This window comes from Monodon monoceros, unplaced genomic scaffold (assembly GCF_005190385.1).
Source record: "Monodon monoceros isolate NGI ecotype Baffin Bay Population unplaced genomic scaffold, NGI_Narwhal_1 Super_Scaffold_8, whole genome shotgun sequence".
NCBI classification, from domain to species: Eukaryota; Metazoa; Chordata; class Mammalia; order Artiodactyla; family Monodontidae; genus Monodon; species Monodon monoceros.
Window position 1 is genome coordinate 3,104,701 of NW_021703785.1, and position 21,693 is coordinate 3,126,393.

Below are 21,693 nucleotides of genomic sequence, written 5' to 3' on the forward strand. Positions count from 1 at the left end.
TTACATTTACCACCTTAAATGATAGCCTCAAATTCACATTATTTATTATGCATTGGGTGTTGACCAATAGACATACAAGTCCACACTCTTGTTTTGCTCTTTCTCTTACTCCTACATAAGTATTTGAAGACATTAGCACCCCGACGTCCACATCCTTCTGCGTTGCACTGAGCATCCACCACGCGCCAGGCTGTGTACTAGAAGCTGGAGGAGCAATGAGACCAGATCTGTTGCTGCCCCTTCCAGCACGGAGTTTAACCTCAGTAGCAGAGATGACACCGAACACATCTGAAGGGGAAGTGGAGGAAGCCCCGTCCTCTCCTCACCAGACCTGGACCATAGATAAGCCACCTAACTTCTCTGTGCCTCAGTTTCCTCATCTGTTAAAAGGGGATAATATGAGTAAAAATTTCATAGGGTTTTTGGAAGGACTGACTACATGAATCCACATGAGATTCCTAGAACAGGGCCAGTGCATAGCCAGTGGTCTCCAAGTGCTAGTTATTATTAGGTAGAGAGGTCTAACCTCACCCGGGAGTAGGAAGCCCTCCCTGCAGAAGTCAGGGGAGCTAGACCTGCGGGCCCTGCCAGGAAAGACAGCAGAGGGGGGACCAGACCTTTCAGGGCAGCTTCTTACGGAGAGGAAGTGAAGCTGAGCATCTCCTCCTCACTCGTGAGTTTTGTTTGAGCATCCTGCTTGCTGCCTCTCCTTAACCAGCATGGCCCCTCGTAGAGGAGCTGACTGTCAGGCAGACACTGCCTTCCCATGTATCTCTAGCAAAAAGACCACCCAGCTCAACGCCAAGCCACCTTCTGATTCTGTTTTTTTTAATAAATTTATTTATTTTTTAAATTTATTTATTTTTTTCCTGCATTGGGTCTTCACTGCTGCACGTGGGTGGGCTTTCTCTAGTTGTGGTGAGCGGGGGCTACTCTTTGATGCAGTGCACAGGCTTCTCATTGCGGTGGCTTCTCTTGTTGCGGAGCATGGGCTCTAGGCGCACGGGCTCAGTAGTTGTGGCACGCGGGCTCAGTAGTTGTGACTTGCGGGCTCAGTAGTTGTGGCTCGCGGGCTCAGTAGTTGTGGCCCACGGGCTCAGTAGTTGTGGTGCACAGGGTTAGTTGCTCCGCGGCATGTGGGATCTTCCCAGACCAGGGCGCAAACCCGCGTCCCCTCCATTGGCAGGTGAATTCCTAAGCACTGCGCCACCAGGGAAGCCCCCAAGAGCTGATCCTTGTCTTAGCAGGCTGCACTACTTTGTCAGTGGAACACCTGACAAGAGGCTGCCTCCCATGTGGCCTCCAGCCACAAGTACTCCACAATCCTGCCTGGAGAGAACGTCTGGGCATCTTACCAACACTGCCCTCTGGAGACAACGTTTCCCAGGACACACGTTGCTAAGCTCTTCTCTGGAACCCCTGTTCTTTTCCCGTCTTGCATGATTGACAATGTCCAGAACATAGTGGCTGGAACTTTAGCACCCTAGGACTTTCACTGTTTTGAGGACCCCAGCCTCTGATGGGACTCTTCCATCTTCACGATGTTCACACAGGTCAGTGTTGGGATTGTCTTTATGTCAGGAGCCCTCAACTTGATAGGATGTATCTGAGGACATCCTCCTGAAAAACCACAAGTATTTCCTACCTGATCTTACTCCTATGTGACTTTAGGCCAGGGGTCTGCACTGTTTTTCCTTAAAGGGCCAGGGAGTAAGTTTTAGGCTTTCAGGTCCTGTGGTCTTTGTCACACCTGCTCAGCTCTGCTGTTGTAGCTCAGAAACAGCCAGAGGCAATGTGTAAATGAATGGGGAAGCCATGTTCCAATAACATTTTATTCATACAGAGGTTCAGCAAGTAGGATTTGCCTGTGGGCCGTAGAATGGCCCCCCCCCCCGCCTGAGCCAATAATATTTCCTCTGGGGAGTCAAAGTTGTTATATCCAATATGGAACCATCGTGGGTTCGTGATTCAGCTCAACACAATGAAAACCAGAATCTCTTTCCTACTAAAATGAGCTCCTTCCCTGGATTTCCCTACGTGTGAAAATGGTAGCGACATTTTCCAACTCATACGCATTTAAAAACATGAGGTTAAATATTTGATTCGTCCTTAATGCTAACTGCCATGTATCTCGCATCTGCACGCTTCCATTTTCATAGCTGCCACAGTCATCTGTCTTCATCCTCTTGCCTTTGGGACCGACCCATTTGCCTTCACTTTCTCTCTGCACCTCATCCGTAACATGGCTTTGGCGTTAATCATTCCTAAAATTTGCTTTTATCCATCCTCTCCTGTCCAGTCTTCAAAACCTACCAGACTCTGAACTCAGTCTGCCTCTCCCCTTGTCTCATCCCCCACATAACTCCACTGATGCTGTCTTTTTATTTCTGAATCACTTTGTTGAGGTAGGATTGACATGTGAAAAGCTGTGGATATTTAAGGTATGAAACTCGGTGGGTTCGGGGATAAATATATACCAGTGAAACCATCACCACCACCAAAACCACAGACATCTCCATCACCCCAAAGTTTCCTCCTGTCCCCATTATTATTATTATTGCTAGTGTGTGTGTCTGTGTGTGTAAATAACACTGAACATAAGATCTACCGCCTTAGCAAATTCTAAGTATACGGTGCAGTGCTGTTAGGGGCAGGCACCACGCTGAGCAGTAAACCTCCTGCCTCACTCATCCTGCGTAACCACAGCCTCGTACCCTTCGACCTGCATCTCTCCAATTCCCCCTCCCCACAATCCCTGGCAACCATCATTCTACCATCTGTTCCATGGGAAGCGTTCTCCATCTGAACACTTATGTCACCATTTGGGGTTCTTAACTTGCATATTTAGTTCTCCATTTCTTCCACCCTCACTGCAGGTATTTTTCCAGTCTCGAGGTGAGATGTTTTATCCGTATGTAACATCATATGCAAACCATAGAATCATTTTAATGGCCATACTTTGAAGATCAGTTTTCAAGAAAATAAAGTATACTGCCGATACTCGGTGGCTTGAAAATATTTTTAAATTACTCTTGACTATAAAGAGAAAGCAAGCAAACTCTTTCTTTCTTGAAATGGAATAGTTTCCAGTGTACCTCTTCAGGATCACACCTGTGTGGACCAGAAGGAAATGCTGATTCTGATTTAGCTTGTAGGAACATTCAAATGGTTGAATTGAATTCAGTATAATAAAAACAAAATGAACAAATAAATGCCAAACTGCACGATCTCAGTTTGTGGGTGACTCTAAAGTGGATAGTGCTTGTGTTTATTTCTTGTTCTTTACACACGTGTGGTCTGTTTCTCTGTGGGGCTTGGGATTATGTCTGGTACAAACCCCCGATGGGACTCTGTCCATTAAGAAAGTCAGCTCAAAGGGACAGTGACAGAGGCATTTAGACATTCAAGCACATCCACAAATTAGGCAGCGTTCTCTCTGCAGAAGCTGGTCATGGGTGCCAGCCAGTCTCCAGCCCAGGGGAGATGGCCTCAGATGCTGGCTTTCAAGTTCCTTGACTTAAAGAAAAACCAAGCAAAAAAAACAATCAAACTCCCTCACGTTTCAAAAGCTAGCCCTGGGCTTCCCTGGTGGCGCAGTGGTTGAGAGTCCGCCTGCCGATGCAGGGGACGCGGGTTCGTGCCCCGGTCCGGGAAGATCCCACATGCCGCGGAGCGGCTGGGCCCGTGAGCCATGGCCGCTGAGCCTGCGCGTCCGGAGCCTGTGCTCCGCAACGGGAGAGGCCACAACAGTGAGAGGCCTGTGTACCGCAAAAAAAAAAAAAAAAAAAGCTAGCCCTCTTCCTTCTGTTCCTTTTCTAAGCAATTGGATATGGTGCCTGTCAACACTTGTTAGGATTCAGAGACATCACTTGAGTTAATCTCCCAATTTTAATCTACTTCCTTTCTTACAAACACACCCCAGGTCTAAGCGCATCTGTTGCAATGCCTTCGTGATTCTTCATTCTCTCCCCATAACGTGAAAGAAGAAAGACACAACTCAACTTGTCTCATTGATACCAGTCTACAGCTTGCCATCACTTTCCCACATGAGTGAGAGCACAAAACTTTTTCTCTCTTGAAATGGAATACAGCTTCCAATGTGCCTCTTCTTTCTGTCCTCTGGAAGAAATGTCCATAACTATGTATTCATAGAAGGACACACTCCCAGTCAGCTCTGAAGATGGACCGGAGAGCCAGACTAGGACATGGCATCGGGCTTCTGGGGCAACTCCTCTGGAGAAGGGGAAACTCTTGTCTGCAATGCTGACAGTCTGGACATTTGCCACCTCCGAAGTGGGCCAGTTGGGAAAAGGACTAGTCAAGTGTGTATCTATTATTGTTGAAGGGGGTCCACTATTGAATATAAACGGAGAGACCTTTTTTTTGATCCCAAGTAGGTCATTACAGCCATTCAAACTGTGGTGACGGATAAATGGCAAATTGCTGTTTCCAGACATGACGAGCTAGGAAATGACCTCTGAAAGGAGTCAGAGCCATCGAAAATCAGTAAGCCGATGTCAGAAATACCACCCATTTTTATTTGCTTTTCACATATCCATGATAAAAGTGTTAATCTGGTAAGAGAGATCTGTGGGTACCACACCTTTGGGCTCACACACCGACGTATTCTAGCACTGAAAGATGATACTATGGACGCCGAGTAATTCATGGGGACCGGAGTGGCTGGACCTGTCAGGTGAGGCACCTGGCAGCCCTAATGTACTACAGGTGCGTAACGAATGTCCTTTGGACAGCGGTCACGGCTACTATTTGCATTAGGTTGTCGCGGTGACTCTGACGCTCACATTTTTGGCAGCAAATTGACTTTTCTTTTCCCCCCAAGTGGGTTTGGTTATAAAGCGAGGCATAGCATATTAATGGCTGATGTTCACGTTGGAAGATTAAATTGAAGGCACTGAAATTCAAATTGGCTATTAAGATGTAGACATAGGAACATTAAAAAGAGAGAGAGAAGCCACAGACTCTAAGTTACCCCAATGGCTCATCTCAGCCAGTGCTCCCCCTTCTAAGGTAAGAAGTCATTTGATCTGTGATCCCCCATCGACCCTGACCCCACCTCCAGCACTGTCTCCACCTCTGTCTGTCAATCTCTTCTGTTCTTCATTGTTTTCTTTTCCTATATGCTTTCCTTGTAGCTTTACTCCATCCTTAAATGAGAACATGCTTTCGTAAATAAGAGTCTGTTCACATTGAATATAAGCTTTATTCACTCAGAAGATGTCAGAATTCCTTGGATACTCATCAGGTTCCTCACCAGGGTATCCAACTTGTGCTCATCAGGAAGGATATCCAGACAAAGCATGGAGAAGCTGCAGCAACAAGCAACAGCAACCCCACCCCGTAAAAAAAAGAATCAGAGAAAAATGACCTTTCTTTGGCCTCTCTCCTGCATTCCTAACCCCTGTCGCTTCTAATCATGGTGTCCCAATCGTTCCCATCTCCTCATGGTGTTGCTACTTGGATGGAGGTTAAGATAGAATTGAGGAAAGGCCATCTGCTTCACTCAGTCTCCTGGTTCAGATGTCAATCTTGTCCGGAAACATCCTTCCCGACACACCCAGGAACACGTTTGGCCAAATGTCCGGGTGTCCAGTGATTTAGTCAAGTCGACTCATAAAATCAACCATCACACCTCCTGACCCCAATCCCTAGCTCCTTTAAAGATATTTTAATAGTAGAACAAGAGGGTTGCATCTCCTTCTCAGGCCTCTGTTGGAATCTGTTAGGTATATAAGGAAATGGATGATACCCACCAACAGAGTGAACTGTGGGTAATCGTGTGTGTGAGATTAATGAAATATGTGATCTAAACAAGCAAGTTCACAATAAGCTTTTACAGTGTTTTGCACACCAAGTAACTGCGAGTACATCGAATATAATTTGCCTTTCCAAATAAACTGACACACACAGGTCTTCCTGTGTCCTGAACTCGAAGACTTCTCTCTGAAAACAGCCCTGGGCACATTCTAAAACCTCTGTGAGCCAAGCAGTGTTGAAATTATTCTTCATACCATTTCTCCTTCCTGGGAGTAAATATCAGAGGGAAAGGCAATTTACATGCTGCTTATATGTCTGCCCAGTTTCACAAGATAAACCAGCCATGCTCTGAGAGAAGGATGGGCCTGGTGTGGATGGAAATGCACTTCAACTCTCCCGCTGGTGCAGGTCATCGGCCTGCAATTAAGAAAGATCTCTCGTGGAGAAACATACCCTCATGCACACACATGCACACACACGTGTGTGCACACAGAGCAACTAAGAAATGAGGAGGGAAGGGAAAGATACGAGTTGAAAAGCCACGGTACCCCCGGGACTTCTACTTTTCGTAGGCAATTTTCATGTCAATGGGAAAATAGAAAATGTGAATAAGAGTTGTTTTTCAAACCCGAGGGAAGATTCTATCTTTACCCCCAATTCCGGTGTATTCTGTGAGAGCTGTCAGTTTAGGGAGGCTTTTTCAGTGAGGTTCCTAGCTCACCTTTCCTTGGATGGGGGCTGCTGTCACATACATAATAGAATCTCTGCTCCTCTCCCTATAGCTTGAATGTTACAGAAATCTATAGCTTTACTATTTTAAAGTTAGAACTGTTACCCAAAACTCAGATCTTTTCCTTAGATAAAGTAACTCCTGGGTACCATTTTGACAATTTCCTTTCTCTTCATGGTAGGTGATTAGGAGGACCCCAGGGGATTGTACTAATTTAAATTAATTCCTTTGTACCGAGACGATATTGGCTGGGTTCCTCCTTGCCATCATTTCTATAGTTCCTAAATTTTACCTCTCCCTAAGCCTCTCTTGGCCCCCAGCCAGATTTGAGGCCACGGCTCTCACCCATTTCCCTGCAGCTTAGTGGTCACCTCGAGCTCCCACTTTGCATCCCAAGATCCCCCAGCAAATTGCTTCCATGTAACGGAAGTTTGCTTTTTGTTTTATGATCTGGGATTAGCAGTGCTTTTATGCGGGTCTGCTTCCGTGTGTACCTTTGTTACTTGTTCCCTCCCGAGGGGGTCTGTCTTAGATGAAAGATCCAGGTGTAGATCTTGGCAAGTTATTTTGAATAATGGTTATCAGGGCCCCCTCCAATATTTCAAATAAATACTGTGGATTATAATAAAATGGAATCCTGAAAAAAAGCCTTAGTGTAACAGACGTCAGCCAGACTTCAAAACAAGTATTTTAATATTGTACTCGACCGTAAAATCATTTATTACTTGAATTAATTGTTACTTGGTTTATTGACATGATTCCCCTTAATATCAGACAAGAGTTCCAATGACATCATAGCTCACATACTGCATTTTGCTCACCATAGTAGTAGTTCTCTAGGGGTGCACTGTCTCACAGGGGGTCCAAGTATTTGGAAGTGGGGTGCTCTGCAGAAAGGTATTTCTGGGCTACATTACTTCTTTTTTTAAAATTAAAGTATACTGTCGTTGATTTATTATGTTATGCTCATTTCTGGTGTACAAAACAGTGACTCACATATATATATATTCTTTTTCATATTCTTTTTCATTATAGGCTATTATAAAATACTGAATATAGTTCCCTGTGCTATACAGTAGGTCCTTGTTGTTTATCTACTTTGTATATAATAGTGTGTATCTGTTAATACTAAATTCCCAGTTGATCCCTCCCTGCCTTTCCCCTTTGGTAACCACAAGTTTGTTTTCTATGTCTGTGGGTCTATTTCTGTTTTGTAAATAAGTTCATTTGTGTCATATTTTTTAGATTCACATATAATGTTATATGAGATTTGTCTTTCTCTGTCTGACTTATTTCACTTAGTATGATAATCTCTAGGTCCATCCATGATTGCCCAGATGGCATTATTTCATCCTTTTTAATGGCTGAGTAATATTCCAGTGTATGTATATACACCACATCTTCTTTATCCATTCCTCTGTCTATTGACACTTAGGTTACTTCCATGTCTTGGCTACTGCGTTCCTTCTTTATAAGGTCTTGGCATCCTTGAGACTTTCCCCACTAGGGCTGTGTAAGCAATTGCTCTACCTGGCTGTGAATTTTTTTCCCACTTTCCTCTGCAACCTTGCACAGACTCTATCACCATTGTGAACTTGCTGGAGGGGCGGGGGCAGAGGGAGATGCTATGTCATTGCTAACTATTGTAAGAAGGATCTCCATTGTTATTAAATGAACTGCCTGACCACTGTGGAGTAACAGAACTAAATTGTTGGTCCAGTCAGAAGAGTCACTTTGGAATGCTACAAACTTCTCCCTGAGATGCTGCTATCTCTAAAACACATCTCTATTCAGAGATATTTTCCAGTCATTTCCAAGGCAAATCCCTTTACTTATAACTACATTTCCTTTCACACCATAAACTATATTATTTGGCTTTACAACTGATCACTTTAATAAACTAGCATCAATATTTTTATAGTTGCCCAAAATTAAACTTTCCGTCAAAGTCTGATGATTTCATTCGCTCAGGATATTCAAGAGGCTGCACCCTTTGAAGAGAATTCTCAAAAGATGAGCTCCAAGAATGTTTTGAAGGAAAGAAGGACAATTGAATTAGACCATGGCCTCTCCGGGGATCACAGGGCCATTGACAGACTAGCTCGAAAGCTCCTAGGTTTGTGTTCAAGAGGACATCCTCCTCTGTACCATGGCAGCCCAAGGTGTGTAAAGAGAAAGGGGCTGGAACGAGAGCCGGGGCAGAGCCCGGCATGTGTACCCCACTCTCCTTTGGATATTGAAGGGCCCGGTTGTGACCTGACACATGACTCTTTCCAACCTGCCCCACTCATGGGGCATCATAGGAAGATTCAGGATCTGAATCGTGGATTCCCCTCCACTGTCTATAAATAAAATAAACAATAAGTTCGCTCCTCCGCCCACTGGGGCCCCTGGGAAAATGTCTAGTACCTTCTCGGGTTGCCTACCTCCGGCTGTACTTATAAAAATCAGCAGTGCTTTCTTTGGATACGAATGAAGTCTGTTTGGCTTAAGTAGCAACAAATGCAGTGAACCTTGAGAAATCATCTATCTTTTTCCTCTTTTGTTTTTCCTTTTGGCAGCTTTTCACAGGAATCTGTGTTTATTGGTTGAGGACAGATCTTTGTGTTCATAGTGAATGGAAAAGAAGTAGGAGGAAGAGGCAGTTAAATCAGGCACGAAAGGGTTCATTGACAAAAGTGGGTGTTTCTAAAACAGATTTTTTTTGTGGACTTAACGACCTTTCAAAATACGTGGACCCTCATAAGGTCTTTAAAAATCGGATAAAGTAACACGGCGATGGTGCCGCTGGTAATCGCAGCTCACAATGTTCGGGTTCGTAAAAGCAGGCTGCTCATTCGTGCCTTGGCATTTCTTTCCTTGGATTCTCAGACTTTGGCAGAGGCAGGGAACAGACCTCATTTTAAAGACAAAACAATTCGAAGGGGCTGATGGCCCATCAGTATCCCTGGACTGTAGGATGCTATCGAGACGCACAAAATCTCAGCGACTTGACTCAGCTCTCAAGGCCGAAAGGGTCGGTCTGGAGGATGGAACCAGGTCTTCTCACTCCAAAGCCACGTGGTCTCCGTTCTCTCGAGATAGAAGTTATCTAGTGTGCTTCGTCAAGTGGGATTTTCAAGGTGATTCTGGTTGGCACACAGATGCACCGTGTCAAGTCAGTGACGTCTCTCTCTTTTAAAACAAAACAACATGCCTCCCGGTTGTCCCCTTGTGCGTAGATGGTGGCGAATGATTGTTTGCCAAGCTTCCTATCTCCTCCCTTTCTGTGTTCCATTGAGATCATGGAAATGCCAAGTAAATAACCATGGAGTAAAATGCCTCGGAGAGTATTTATTTAAGAGTATTATTCCAGGATATGCACTCAGATAAAGACTTTGTGTAATGAATGAGTGGCTCCAGAGGCCAAGTACCAAGAAGTCATATTCTGTACCCAGTGTGTCCTGGTCAAGGTGAGGTCACTCAGGGTCCCCTCAGGACATGCCTTTAAAATAGGGTCACCTTGCCGAGCTCCGAATCCACAGGGGCCGACAGAAACTCAAGGAAGGAGCTTAGGAAAAATCCTGGGCCGTTGTCAGTTTGTCAAAATGTCAAAGTTGGAAACAGGCAAACTAAAATCGGTGGGTGCAGGAGGAACAGGGGAGGCCTTCTAGAACCTTCTAGAGGCAGTGTGCCCTGGCAGATGTCTGAGAAAGGCCATCCTGGGAAGGCCGGCCTAGGGCAGCCTGGAAAGCTCTGGAATTGGCAAACACTGGCAGCTGAGAGCTGGCTTCTCATTTAGTTATTCAAGGGCCCAAAGAAGCAATAGCAGCTTTTGCTTTTGGTGTCATGTGGCTTCTACGGGAAAGACAGGAAAACCATTGGTGTTTAGGAATTCAGGGTAATAGGTGCTAATATCCCCCTGTTTCCTACAAAGGCAGCCAACAAACAAAGTAAATGCTGACAGCCTGATATGGAATAAAACACAAAGCAGGAAGCACACGGATGTCTTTGCATATTTCATGATTATTGACTTTTTAAATTGGTTTTAAAATAAAAGCTTTCTGGATGAAATACAGGTTCGAGAGGATGGCCAGGAAATGTGGCTTCAACACCCCACTATTTCTCGTTCCTTCTTGCCTTCATGCATTCGCTCTACCATCCCCCCAATTTCCCGTAAACACGTATCTGTGCTGCAAATTGTTTTACCACCGAAAATGCCGTGGATGCGGCTAATGGTGTAATGAACAGATTTTTCATAAACAGACCCGTTTGTTCACCGGCTGCCTGTGAAGTAGGCTGTGAAGTGCTCGTGATAAAAGCACCATCGGGCCCAGCGCCATCTTCCTCAGGGAGCCGGGCTTCCCGTTTTACATAATAAGAACACAAAGAATCGTGTTTAATTGATATGGGAACACAGTTTATTGCTTTCCCTGATTTAGCACCTTTACCAAATGTAGTGGATTAGACTCCCCATTTCATTAAAGCAAGATTACTGGCCCTGTTTCATTATCAGTGTCTTGATTTTGGGGGAAAAATTATCTTCCACAAAGTTTTCGGTTACTTAATGATTACAGTGGGTAGCGATCGTAAAATTCACATGGAACTCTGGTAGAAATGCACACATGGTCTTTATGTCCAAGGTGTGGAGAAAACAAAAGGCTGTCTTTTTCTTTCCTTTATTAGATCGCCTTAGTGGGAGGAACCCTTCCCTCTCACCTGAGATGTGAGAGATGGTCCGTTGGTCATAGGCTGGGTGGTTCACAGCTGGTGTACGTTATTCTCAGGTCAGATGGGTACCAAAGCAATATGCATTTCACAGATGGGAAGACTGAGAAGGGCAGTGTTAGTAACTCTCTTGGGAAGAGAAAATGTGCAAGTTGAAAAGTGGAGAGGAGAATTTGAGATGCTCCGAACTTCTCATCAACCCCTCAACCCAAGACTTTTAAAAAATGGCAATTGGGTACCACCAAAGTGTTTGCTGATTGACACCAAATACAGTCTTTTCAGTCTCTCCTCTCTTGTCATAGACCCAAGAAAACCCTCTGTTTGTCTCTCCTGAATGTTCTGTTCCACTTGGACGCTTGCCTGCTTCCAAAAGATGATTGGTCACTTGCAGCCGGCGGCCCTGCAGCCACCAGCCAATGCGGCTGGTCCAGGCCGCCCACATCCGCGGGCGCTGCTGCCAGGGGACCAAGGGCACACCTGCTATCACATACCTTGTCCCTTCTTCTGTCTACACTGGGAAAGGGAAACTTACCCAGCAGCCAGAAACTGTGGGAGATGCTTCACAAAAGCACGGACTCTGTCTCCTGGGGGAGCTGGGGATGGAAAAAGGCATCCCGTGTAAAAGGCTAGGGCAGCCCTGCCCGCCTGGAGAGGACACACTCTATGCCAGCTCTGACTTGCATTCTTAGCAGAGTATGGACACTGATACCGTTATTTCACTGAATCTCCACTTCACAAGGTCTTGAACACTGAGCCTGAGTTTGTGGCCACACTTTCCGATTCAGTTGGAGGGACCCAACCTGGTTTAAAACTTTTCAGATGACTGTGATATGCAGGCCAGGTTGAGAGCCCACTGCTCCAGGCCCTGCGGTGGAAATGGTTGTCCCCCAATTCACAAAGAACACAGAGGCCCAGAGAGGTGGAGTCATTTGTCCAAAGTTGCACAGCTGAGTGTCGGAGCTATGGTTACGACCCTAGATATTCTGAGCCCAAAGTCGATATCCTGGCTGAGTATTAGGATCACCCAGGAAGTTCTAAGGACTGAGGCCTGGACCTCATCCAACATCAAGCATCCTTATTTTCAACGTTCCCTCAAAGAATCTAACGTGAAAATTGGATTTCAAAACAACTTCACTAACCTGAAAATGGACCACCTGCTTCAAAATTTCCTAGGGGATGTGTTAACAATACAGATTCCAGCCACCACCCCAGATCTCATAAATCAGAACAGACGGGTAGAAGCCAAGGATCTGGATTTAAAATCTAGGTAGAGCTTTTCTGGCAACTTTTTTACACACAGAATTTTGAGAACTAGTGTCCTGCCTTATGCTTCTAGCTATTTCCATTTCGGCAGTTTTCTTTCTGTTTCTCTCTCTCACTTTTCTCTTTCCCACTACTTCCTCTTTCGGTTCTTATTGTAATAATTCTAACAATGATTTCTAAATTATATTTTATTTTTTCATTGTGGCCTGCAAGTATTTGTTTCAGTCAATTGCAGTATAGAGAAAAAGATTCTCTCTCTCTCTCTCTCTCTCTCTCTGTCTCTCTCACACACACACACACACACACACACACACACACACTTTTTGTAGTTGGTCTGTGTATTAAAAGAAAATGAATCTAGCTTCTTAGGATAAACTTCTTTTTAGCCTAAAGACTTTTAGCAGATAATTATACACGATACTTGTCGACTAGCAAAGTTACAAGAGGTGCTGTCCTGTCCTTTCCCTAGAAGGCAGAATTACATATATGTTTTGAAGCTTATTTCATTTTTAATTTAGACTAATCTGGTTCTACCCTTCCTTCTCTTGCCAGTCAGGGTAAGATGGTAAGACGTTCTTTTATCCGCATATCCTGGATTCACTGATGCAGAGAATGGAGAAAACAGAGAACACAAAATAGGGACAGAAGAGAGAAAAGAAGAAATTGCAGAAGACAAAGAACAAACTGAGGATAATAAAGCAGAGGAGGTCAAAAAAGAAGGGAGATGGGGGAGGATGGGGAGATGGGGGAGGATGGGGGAGATGGGGGAGGATGGGGAGATGGGGGAGGATGGGGAGATGGGGGAGGATGGGGAGATGGGGGAGGATGGGGAGATTGGGGAGGATGGAGAGATTGGGAGATGGGGGAGGATGGGGGAGGATGGGGAGATGGAGAAAGAGAAGAAACTGAACAGTAAAGGGAGAGGAAGACCCACATGGCATTTTGTCCTTGTTTTAAGAAGTTCTTTCCTATTTGATCCTCAATCAGTCTGGCCAGGGCAGCAGACCATGAGACAACAAGCACGTACAGATGAGAGCCCTGAGGTCCAGGAGGTCAGGACCTTCCTCTGGCTCCCCGGCCAGGAGCTGCAGCCAGAAGCCAGCATCCTGGTTTTCTGATGGTGCTTTAAGTTTTGCTTTCTGCTCAGCGGGTCCCACAAAAGGCACTTACGGCACCGCATAGGCCTTCCCGGGGGCAGATGCCCAAGATGGTGGATGGAGGGGTTGAGCGCAGAGCAGAGCCAGGCTGAGGGCCCTGCGTGGGTCTCCCACTGGACAGGCTGCCCCTGAGTTGTCACATCAGGGAAATCCTGCCTCTGACCCCGAGGCAAACGTGGTTTGGGTTTTTCAGTTTCCTTCTCTTGCCTAACTCGGGCCAGAGCTCAAGTTCCAATCAGATGTGAAGGCTTAGTTTCAAGGCGACTGGAATTTCCTTCCCGGGTGGTGAGCTGATCCCAGGAGGCCCTTGGGTGCCCCGCTGGCCATGGCAGCAACTAGATCTGCACGGATGCTGGCTGCGGCCACACTGCGCCCATGGCCCAGAGGAATATTGGTGCGGGCTAATCTCCAACTCACCAGCAGTGTCTGCTTTTTCTTTTTCATGCTTGAAGGAAGAGGTGTTTTGAGCTCCCCGTCTCTTCTCTCTCCTCCACTGCTTGGAAATACACAGAGGGAGCCTTCTACCTGTGGGTAGTTTGCAGGGTGCACACCCTCTGCGGTTGTTTTATTCCCTACATTTAGAAATGTAGGAAGTAGTTCTTTCGTAAATGAACTTGAAGACATAAACACTGAGTCCAGAGCTCAGGGTAGGTGGAGGTCTGGGAGATAAGATGGGGATGAATTGTAAACAAATGGAGCAGAAGAGGCAAAGATTCCAGCCCAAGTCAGGAGCCGGCACGGAGCAGGGGATGCAACTGAGTCAGCCTGCACTTGTCCTGCCCTGAGGATGGCGCTTCATTGGAAAAAACCATCCCAAGGTGATGGTGTTTTTCTCCACTTATCTCTAATGCATGTTTTATGAGCCAAAAGCCATGTCATCCGAGCAACACAGGAGTGAAAACACGGGCACAAAAAGTCCTGCTGTGTATGCAAGTCTTAGAAATCTGTTTTCCTGAACAAACAAGTCCGTTGAAAGAACAAAGTCTGAAAGTGAATCATAAACTCTTGTTTTGTTGGAGCAGAAACTGTTCTTGAAAACATCTCTGTGGGATTGGGGGGGCCACAGATGGGCAACGGAGGACCAGAAATTAACTATAAACTTCCAAGAAGGAGATAGACCAGCTGACAAGTCTGTTCTGTCTTTCTTTCTTCCTTTTTTTTAATTCAAAGGCAAAGATAACACAAATTTTCCAACACATTTGACAACGTTGTACACTGTGTAAAGCTTCAAGTAAACAGCTTTTGTTAACTCTCACATAAACGAATTTAATAAGTGGAAACAACATCCTTAATATAAAAGCTTTGTCAGAAGCCCAGAATGAATTTTGAATCTGACTTCACAGGAATTAACGTAAGCAATCTGATGAAGACTTTTTTTTAAAATAAATCCTAAATCATTATGAATTACTGAAAATTACGTAGCTGAAAGAAATCCTCTGAACTGTATTACTTTCTCTACTGGAGGTTGGTGTTCTTTCTAATGGGAAAGCCAACTCTACTAAATGTAAAAATCCACATACTTTACTTTGAGGCAATATGTTCAAATATTTTCTTTTCAGAACATGAACATGGCTCCTTGGAAAGCTTTGGACATTTGAATGAAAAGTATAAGGCTACTTGGACTGTAGACATACTTGTTTGGAATACTTGAAAACTACTTAAAATTTCTCTTTAATAATATGATCTGGGGATTAAATCTAACAGGTGTGGGTTTCCGTACATACACACAGGATACTTGGGGGACATTTGTCCTTTTGTAAAAGCTGGCTGACTTTGAAAATGTCCAAGAGAGCCCCTTCAAGCAAAAAATAAAATAACGACTTAAGCTCTAGGCAAATTCCTTCAAACACCAAACTGCGATTTTCTGGAGTTTTAAAATAAGTAGATTTATCATAAAAGTTCCCACTTTTGGATGATACATCAAGCCACCGTAACTTAAATTGTTTTGGAAACCCCTGAATCAAGCTCTATTCATTTCCATTTGCCTCCAGCAGTGAAACTGACCTATATTTGACTAGACGGAATGAACGACATAAAAGAATGAATTCTCTTCTTTGAGTATCAGCTATCTTTTAAACTGATTTACAAAAGACTTGATCAGTGTGGCCATAATTAGAGGTCAAGGACATGAAACTATAATCTTAGTTGTGTACACGCTGAGCGTTCAGTGAGTTTCCTAGTTTCCTCATTTTGTCATAATCTCTCCGTGTGAACAAATCACTACTTTAGCTTCATCCTCCTGAGCGCCCGCGGTGCTCTGGGCAGCAGGTGGGCACGGCCAGGGCCCTCGCGACCGCTGGCTGCCCATCCCACCCCCCTTGCACGGGGCTGGCTCTTGGGCGCACGGTCCCTTTGGACAATCTGCTGAGGTGTGGCAGGATGTGATTTTGTTTACAGGGCAATGGCTCTCCTGGTGACACTCTGCCAGGAATCCAGACTCTTTTCCCAGAAAGAAGCTTTTTTCCGAAGGGTAGAGCAATACCCCCTGCTGTTATACAGAGAGTTAGTAAGATGACCCGAGAACTACAGGTACACACCCAAGGTCAGTGTCGGGTGTGCCTATGCCTGAGGCACAAACGTGTCACGAGGAAGGCTGAGGGCACGTAGGACACCAACAGGCGGCCGGATATGGCAGCCCACAGACCTGGGGGCCTGCCAAGAGGGGAGATGCTACACAGGTGCAGGAGGACCAGGGAGACAGATTCTGCCCAGGCTCCTGAGTTACAGCTGGGGGAGCGTCAGGAAAGAGAGAAAACTGAGACCGGGGCAGAGGGTGAGAAAGCCCTCACACATGGATTTATCAGTTGAGACGGAATGACAGACTAGAGGAAGAACAGATAATAAAATGTGGTCCGTTTCCTTAGAACACAGCCCAGAGAGGGAGCCAGGTACGCAGACAGACAGCACCGGAAACAGAGGACTCACTGCACCTGGGTGCAGGGATGAGTCAGGACTGGGACGGCACCGGGGGGGGCCCCTCGCTTTGCTCTGGGGCTGTAGGAAATCTCTGCCGAGGAGAGAAATTGGGGTTCTGTCGTAGAGGATGAGAAAGAACTTTCTGGATGTAAATTTAAAAGTTAAGCAAATTCTTGGTAGAGATAAATGGAAGGAGAATGCACACCTGAGGTGTAACGAGAACATCAGGGTGACTGGAGCAAAGGCGCTATCGGGGAGGGCATGAGCTGTGGTGAGATGGGACGGGGTCCATGGGAGGGTCTGGGGCGAGACTCTGCAGGACCAGATGAACTCCTGTGGCATTGGGATCGGTTTTTGTGGAGCAGGGTGTGTGTGTGTGTGTACCTGCACACACATACATGTATGTGACTGTATAGATGCTTATTTCATTCAGTGAGATGCGACAAGAGATGGAAGAACAGACCCTGAAGGAAAGATAAAGACTTTGATTTGGGTCATCTTCTGTTTGAAACGCTGAGAACCTCCACAAAGAGATTTCCAGAATGCAGATGGAATTACGCCTGTAAGGAGCTCGTTAGCAAGATAAAACCCAGAGCCCTCCAGGTTGGTGCAGGCAGGAGCTATCCTGTGGTTATCCAGGGGCAGCTGGAGCCCAGGACGCGGTCACGTGCCCTCAGAGGTGTGTGAGCCCCACTCTCATTTCAACACCGTGATACTCACACCAGTATTTCTCGTTTTCCACAGCACTCTACTGCACAGCTGAAAAGAGCTCGGACTATCTCAACAGTCATAACCCAAGATGGATAAAGGACTTACCAGAGAGTATTCCTGGGATTTTCCCTTAAAAACAATCAGTTTCACAAACACTGTATAATATCTGCGTGTCACCAATGCTAAGCACACATTGACGCTTTATGTTTTAATATCTCTGAAGTTGGTACGCACCTGCCAGGCGCTGAGGGCCAGGCAGTCTGTGCCCTAATCGTGTGTGACCTTAGCTGTTATTCTTATGGCATCAGGGGCAGTGAAAACCCTTCCGTATTTCAGCCATCAAAACACTTATGGGGGCTTCCCTGGTGGCGCAGTGGTTAGGAATCCGCCTGCCAATGCAGGGGACACGGGTTAAAGCCCTGGTCCGGGAAGATCCCACACGCCGCGGAGCAACTAAGCCCGTGCGCCGCAACTACTGAGCCTGCGCTCTAGATCCCGCGAGCCACAGCTGCTGAGCCCGCGAGCCACAACTACTGAAGCCCGCCGCCTAGAGTGCGTGCTCCGCAGCAAGAGAAGCCACCACAATGAGAAGCCTGCGCGCCGCAAGGAAGAGTAGCCCCCAGTTGATGCAACTAGAGAAAGCCCATGCGCAGCAACGAAGACCCAACACAGCCACAGATAAATAAATAAATTTATTTTAAAGAAAAACAGAAACACTTATGGGATAAAACAGCTCATTTGTAATGATAAGGGGGCCGATTCATCAAGAGAACATGACAATCCTGAAGGGTCACGCACCTCACGGGGCTTTTAACTACCTGAAGCAAGAGCTGACATAGATGAGAGAGAAAGCTATGGTTCCCTCACGTTGTTCTCGGCCATGTCCATCACTGTCACCTGGAGGCCTCGTGAGGAGAGCAGACTCCCGGCCACTCCTCCAGACATACTGACTAGGGAGGTCAACAGCCGGGTGACTGATAGTTTAACATGCTCCCCAGTTATTCATGGACAATCTGAAATTTGATAACCATTGACCAAAATAACCATAGCCTGAAAAATATTGCAGAGCTGGTGTTGCCGTTTGGGCAGAGAAAGAAGCACCCCCTCTTTTCCTTGCATCCCTTATTTCTATTTCTTCTTTCCTTCCCTTCCTTTATTTCTTCCTTTCTCTCTTCCTCCTTTGTGCATTTATTGAACAACTACTATATTCGAGAGCCCGCATGAGGTGCTCAGGCTGCAAAGACGCATGAAAAATCATCCCAGCTCCCTGAGCACATGATGTCCACTGTGACAGACGGGAAGAATTCATTACCAAGGAGGTACCGGCGGACGGGCTGAAATAACCCACTCTGTGGGTGTGTTCATGCTTATCATGTAAACGGTGGAGATATCTTTGGTTTGATGTGATGAATGTTCAACCCGTGTTTATGGAAAACAGAGAGAGACTAGAACCATTTATCTCTTGTAACCATTCCTGCTCCATCATAATAAAACTTTGAGCTGTTTCTGTATCAAGTTCTGGTTTGAAAACCCTAATGTAATATAGGTTGTTTCAAAAAATTCACAATCCAGGTGCCCCCCCCCACCCCAAGCTATGTTCTAGAACCAGAATTTGGGAGACGTGAACCTCATTAAAACTTTGCCTGTTTGGTACAAAAAGAGGAGGTGAGGTTACATAACTTAAGCCCCAGGACATGCTGGGTATCAGGAGAGTTGAACGTTGAATTCTCAAAATGTGCATTTCAGAGGCTGCAGAGATTCAGGCAACAGCAGACGTTTCTGCATGTCTGTCACTTTCCAGGCACAATACGAACCTCTGGGGATTCAGAGATGAATAATATTTAGTCCTTCTCCTTACGGAGCTGAGCACCTGGTGACGGAGGCAGGTAAGCCCATGACAGACAGGTGTACTCAGGGCTCCTCTGAAATCTCGGTTTGTTATGACCACACATTGGTGTTAATGTTCTATTCTAGATCCATTCTAGTTTCTTGAGCTTCTCTTTCCTTCTGTTCTCTGTCCCACGTCTCACCCCTCCGGAGGAAGGTGGTGGGTGCAGAGGCCTCAGCAGGGCAGCTCCAGGCGGGAGGCTCGGGCTCGGTCTGGCTCCCCATCTTCAGCGGGTGTGGAAACCCCAGCAGGACAGCCTCCCTTTCTGGCTGTATTCTGGTATTTTCTTTGGGGTTACAAAGGACGTATTGACGTTTCAGAAGCAAAGCCTCAGATAGTTAACTGAACGTTTAACAGTTGACAGTGTTGTGACCAGGAAGTCCCCAGCTGGCATGAGGAGGCCAGGCCAAGCCCCACCTGCTCACCTATATGGCTCCATCTGCAAAGGTCCAGGGAGGAGAGAGCACCTGCTTTGGCAGGTTGGATGCCTCTTCCTGTCCACTTATACCTGATAAACTTCCCCAAATCATCACGCAATTGTTGATGTGCTGTCGGTCTTCACGGCAGATGCAGGGCCCTTTTTTCTCTTCATTTCTTCTGTCCTCCTCTGGTCTGTTACTCATCCATTTAACACGTTGTTTGAGGGCCTTGAAGGTGTGAGGCAGATGTGGTGTTCATCTGCCACATGCTGGTCTGGCCGTCCAGCAATAAAGCCGCCCCTACCTTTGTTTGCCAGGTGCCCAGCTGCTGAAGGCTAGCATGGTCCCAGTGAGAGCCAGGCCTCTGAATATCCCATCACGGCCCACGTGTACCCCGGGAATCCCTTCTCTGCATCGGCCGCTGCATCTTTGACATAAAAGGCGACCGAATGCACAGAGATCTATGGTGGTCCTGCTGTCCGACAGCCCTGCTCCTCAAGCAGAGGGGATCTGAGGCAGAAAGAATGAGGTAAAAGGAAAAACAAATTAATTAGCTTGTCAGATCCTTCCTCTCAGACAGCACAGGTGCGATAATAGGTGTTTGCATAGCGAGGTATGAGTTCCCAGTAACGCACGGCTTCCGTCACCTTGCTCGGCTTTAGGTACCGATTTTTGCCCCAAAGGTATTTGTGAGTCAGCACCGATTTCACAAAAGTTGTAAAAGACAGATCAGGGGACATTTTGCCACATTAAATAAATCGAGTTACTCTTAAATGTGTATGTGTGTAGGTCTAGGTGTTATGAGGTCGAAGTACGATACCAATTTTTTAGCTGGGAACTCAATGGATATTAAACAAAAAACTGTGAATTATTTTTAGTAAAAGTAGTTAATAAGACTTGTATTAAACTTTCAAAAGCACATTTCAGCACGTTTAACTATTTTGACGTAAAATTTTGTTGTTCACTAATTCATGGTTCATACTTTGCAGGACTATTAGGAAGAAGATGCAAAAATCCTCAAATGAATTTTTAAGGAGACTGCTCTGATCACAAACAACTTACATCTCTTTTTGGTTGAATTTAAACTTTCCCTGCATTGAAACCTTTGAAAGGACTACAGCAATATTTTGTGGCTCCAGCTACTGATTTAAGTAAACATTGCTATATAAATAATAGTCATTTGTACGAGCAAATTAAAATATTTTATATTATCTGCAATGATAATGATTCACCCCTCATAACCACATTGCAGTGTTTCAACATGGTAGGTAAAACTCATAGTTTATTTTCAAATCTAGGAATTGCTTCAAGAATTTCATTTATAATTTCAGTTTCTTTTGATCCAGCAGTGGGATATTTTCCCAACTTGAAATAACAAAAACTGACAATGAAAATCTGAAAACTACGACGATCCAAGAACGATTGCTCAGGGTGCTATTACTGTCAGTAGAACACAAATTATGTGAGAAAAGTCTTCATGATGGCACCCAAATTAGTGAATTTTTAAACATAAAGGCAAGGAAAATAGTATATTTTCTATATATAAAATAGATTTATAAATCTATATATATATTCTATATATAAAATAGAATATAGCATAATTTATTCATTTTATATGCAGCTACTTTATCACACGTCCAAACATCTCCAGTCCATCAGCAGAACGTCTAGAACTGAGCACGTGTAATCTACTTTGTAATTATAAAGACGTGTTTGTCGAGGTGAGGATAGGTGCGTTTGATTTAGCTCCTTGTTAGTGTCTTAGTGCATTTGTACCGCTGTAACCAAATACCACAACCAGGGTGGTTTACAAACAGCAGAAATGTATTGCTCACAGTTCTGGGGACTGGACATCTGCAAATCAGGGTGTCAACATGGTTAGGACAGGGGGCTCTTCTGGTCTCAGACTTCTCACTGTGTCTTCACATGGCAGAAGAGGCTAGAGAGCTCTTGGAGTCCCTTCTATAAGGGCACTGACCCCATTGTGAGGGCTCTGCTCCCAGAACCTAACCTCCTCCCAAAGGCCCCTACCTCGTAATAACACACTGGGCGTTAGGATTCCAACATGTGAATTTTGAAGGGACACAAACATTCAGACCATAGTAGTTAGTTTGATTTGTGTCT